Source organism: Argentina silus (genome assembly GCF_951799395.1).
Source record: "Argentina silus genome assembly, chromosome: 21".
NCBI lineage: Eukaryota > Metazoa > Chordata > Actinopteri > Argentiniformes > Argentinidae > Argentina > Argentina silus.
Genome location: NC_139675.1, coordinates 11,953,360 through 11,958,115, shown reverse-complemented (window position 1 = coordinate 11,958,115; position 4,756 = coordinate 11,953,360).

Here is a 4,756-nt window from a genome sequence, read left to right as displayed (position 1 = left end):
CAACCACTAATCATGACTACACTCTTGGAAAAAAGGGTTCCACAAGGGTTCTTTTGGCGGAGGGTTAGGGTTCTACTTAGAAACCATTTCATAAGAAGAAGGACGAGATGGTTCTTCAAGGTTTATTTGTATGGAACAGGGTTCTCCCTAGAACCCCCTATAAAGGGATGTCGAAGCATTTTATCTTCTAAGCTTAGGGTACATAACTGTTCTTAATAGCTATAGATATTTAATGTATATAATCATTCATTGTAGGCAGTAGTATACCTGCAAAGGTATTTACAATTCATACAATAGAAATGAATATGTCACAGGTGAGCAGAGGAGCAGTGGGATCAGCAACAAGACCAAGGGCACATGCCAGGGTAAGGGAGATAATAGAGATTAGTGTTGGCATGCCAGAGACCACTCAGTACACCGGATGAATTAGTCTGACCCTCTGGTATCTTTAAACTAAGGAGGCCAAAAAAACATTAAGTTGAAAAACAAGTCACAAACTAATCATTAACCAATACATTCCCAAATCCACTGGGTTGCTGATGTTGCTGGCTGCAAAATACTGTATCAAATCAAATCAAAATCGACTTAGCCACAGAGTTGGAGAGTTGGAGAGCATTGTTGGGAAGATACTATGAAAATGTACTTCACTAAGTTACCTATTACTTGATAAGGGAAAGTTTACTCTAAGTTGAACCCTTTCTTCCTAAAAGGGTTCTCTTATTGGAACACGCCGAACAACCCTAAATGGCTAAAGTTAGAACCCTTATTTCTACTCCACTACTTTCTCTTTCATCTATCCAACCATCCATCCACCCAACCTAGCCATATATAACTTAAAACTCATCTAAAACTCATCTCCGTCCCTCATCTATCTATCTATCTATCTATCTATCTATCTATCTGCCCCTCATTTGTCTAACTTCATCTGTTTATCTACTTACAGTATCCATCTACCGATCTATCTAACCTTCTCTCATCTATAGATCTCTCTATCATCTATTAATTCATCCATCCATCCAACCAACCAATCCATCTTTCACTTTATCCGCTACCATAATAAGACTCTCACTTTATTTCAACTACCCATCAAATCTATCTCCAGTGCCCTCTGTAGGTATTGGAAAGAGGGATCATTGTGTCTCTACTCCAAGAGTTTAGATTTCAAATCAAACAATTAATGCGTTTGCCTTTGGATTCTGCTTTTGACGTCTGTCAACATGAGAACCAAAGAGACGTCAATGAATGTCAAGGAAGCCATTATGAGGCTGAAATATCCGAAAAATCTATAAGAAACATAGCCAAAACCTTAGACTTACCAAAATCAACAATTTTGAACATCATCAAAAAAGAAGGATACCACTGGTGAGTTCCACAATCACAAACCGTCTGGTATTCCAAGAAAGACTTCTACAGTGGATGACAAAGAATGCTAATCATAATTAAGAAAAAGCTTGGCGTGAATGTGTCAGAGACTACCATTACCAGCCGAACTACAGAGGCTTCACTGCAAGGTCCAATCCACTAGTTATCCTAAAAAAGGATGGTCAGGTTACGGTCAGGTTATGGTTAGCCACAAGAACTGGCTGACTTGTCTTAATTGATGATGTTACTGCTGACAGCTGCAGCAGAATGTATTCTGAAGCGTACAGAAACATCTTCTCGCTTGAGCACAAACAAATGCCTCAGACACAGAAAATATGAAAAACCATGTTAAAACGTATGAACTTTATAGCCGTACCATTGAGGGAAACCGACAAATAAGCCTCGTCACACCTCGCCTGCCCACTGAACGTAGAAGTTCAACAGCAAAGTTTGATTGATGATTCCCTTTGATGAGTCAGCAATCTTCATGTTGTGCTTTCCCAGTTTTTGCTAATCTTTTAAATTCAGATATTTTAGGTTAAAGTTGTATGTTTGAAACAACTCACTGTGCGTGTTATGAAGATGATTAACTTTAACTTTCTACCTTATTTCCGCAATTACTCTTGGGGGAATCAATCGTCAATGTAAGCAATGACGACAACACATGACAGGTGATCATATCATATCATATATATATATATATATATATATATATATATATATATATATATAGAATATATATGTTGTTTTCAAACAAACACAAACACATCTGTGCTAGAATGATCCACACATGCAAACACACTCACCGCACGGTGTGGACGGAACTGTTGGTGGAGACCAGCTGGAGTATTCTGTCACCTCACCAACCTCAGCAGCAGCCTCCTGTCAACACTGCAGCAGGAGACACAGAGAGACAGCAGAATAGCAACCTAATTCACACCAACCACAAACATCTCAGGAGAATAAAACAATGAGGGCCGGTTTCCTAGACACAGATCAAGCCTTTTCCTGGACGAAATAACATATTCAATCTTAAATCTCCATTGAAGATGCATGTTAGGCGAGAATTATACTTAATCTGTGTCTGGGAAACCAGCCCTGAATGTAAACTCATCAATGAATCATGGTTTACTTTACACTGTCTGGGAGAGAACAGCATAGAAAGACTCATATAAAAAACAAGACACCTGAGACAGTGGTCACTAGATAGTCATGTTAGAGAGGACAACAACAAACTGAGGAAGTGATGAACAAATACAGTTAAGATTGAATTAGTAATTAAGAAATGTGATTAGAAAGTCGCTGTACTTCAGTCCATTCTTGCTCCACCAGACAGTGACGACTGACCAGAGTTGAGAGACTCTGAAAAGGAGAGGCTATAAATGTATACAAACTTAAAGGAGTGGCTCTTCACAACTTAGTTTCCAGTTTAACCTCTTAATACAATCATTAGAAAATGGAAGAGCAAGTGTAATTTGTATTTCTGTTTCATTCCACCATTTACAAACTTTCCCAGTCACTGCACATTCTGCACAATCTGATGTCTCTGTGTTGTACTGTCTTATCTTCACCAGCAGAGGGGAGTCAAATACTGGTAAACACAGGGTATAGTAAAGGAGGGCGCCATTGGGAGGGAGGGGGGGGGGGGGGGGGGGGCAAGGAGGAGAGAGAGCAAAAGCAATAGACAGGAGAGAGAGAGAGAGAGAGAGAGAGAGGGAAAAGAGCACAGGTTACCACAGCAGATGTGAAGGAGATGCTTGAGTCAGCATAAAGATTACCATCAGGTTTATGGAATCTACATTAGGAACACTGTCCCTCCTCCTCCTCACCTAGTCAAGTCTCACCCACCTCCTCTCCCCTAACCTGGTCAAGTCTCTCCCTCCTCCTCTCCCCTCACCTAGTCAAGTCTCACCCACCTCCTCTCCCCTAACCTAGTCAAGTCTCACCCACCTCCTCTCCCCTCACCTAGTCAAGTCTCACCCACCTCATCTCCCCTAACCTGGTCAAGTCTCACCCTCACCCTCACCCTCACCCTCCTCCTCCTCCTCCTCTCCCCTGCACTCGTCAAGTCTCCCCTTCCTCCTCTCCCCCCACCTAGTCAACTCTCACCCTCCTCCTCCTCTCCCCTGCACTAATCAAGGCTCACCCTCCTCCTCTCCCCTCACCTAGACAGTTAGTAAGCAGAAAATGTAATATTTGAGTTAGTTACTCCAAAAATGTGAGAACATGAACTTACTGTCATAACCTTCTGAGCTCCCCAGGAGTGTTTGAATTATGACATCCCCCTCCCCCTCACAACACCACTGCCATGCCCCTCCAGCCAACCCTTGTTGGAGCCCAGCTGAATCTCATTACCAATCAATCAGTCAGCCATGAGGCTGGGAAGAAGTTGTTGCCTTCACCAAACAAATTACAGTAAGAAATAATTGTTTTGGTTTTGTTTGATTGTGTTTTAGATTTGAGATTACATGAGATGCCTCCCTTTTTACCTGTCTTTTTGGCTACAGTGATTTGGCCTGAGAGTTACATCAAAGCCATTTACTGCTACCTGTCTCTGACCCTACTTCCATGCTGTTCCACCCAAATGTGTTGATATATCCTTTCACACAGTGTAGTTGTATGTGGAGTTTTACACATACAGTAGTGATGCATTGTACTTGTGATGTCTGCTCTCTAGCAGTGGTTGCTAGTCATGGTTCATACAACCTTCACTCACAGTCTAGGATTCAACTCCATATTAGATTAGATTCAACTTTATTGTCATTGTGCAGAGTACAAGTACAGAGACAACGAAATGCAGTTAGCGTCTAACCAGAAGTGCAGTCTGAACAGTATATACAGGTATTGCAGTATAGTATAAGTAGTGCAGTGTAAGCAGTATATGAATTAGCAGTAGCATTATAAGCAGAATAAATAGAATGCAGTATGAAGCAGCATATGAGCTGTATAGGTAATGCAGTATAATCAGTATATATGTATTAACAGTAACAGAGTAAAAAGCAGAATAAAAATGGAATGCTGTATAAACAGGTATGTACAGTATGTACAGATATGTGCAGTGTATTAACAGTAGTATTAAAGAAAAATATAAGGATATGTGCATTATGAACAGTATAGACAGATATGTACAGAAGAGCAGTGGTATGTAGTAAGAGCAGTGTGTACAAGTGAGGATACAGTATGTAACTGTACTCCATACCACTGCTCTTCTGTACATATCTGTCTATACTGTTCATAATCTGTCTATACTGTTCATAATGCACACATCCTTATATTTTTCTTTAATACTACTGTTAATACACTGCACATATCTGTACATACAGTACATACCTGTTTATACTGTTCATACAGCATTCCATATTTATTCTGCTATTACTCTAATGTTACTGTTAAT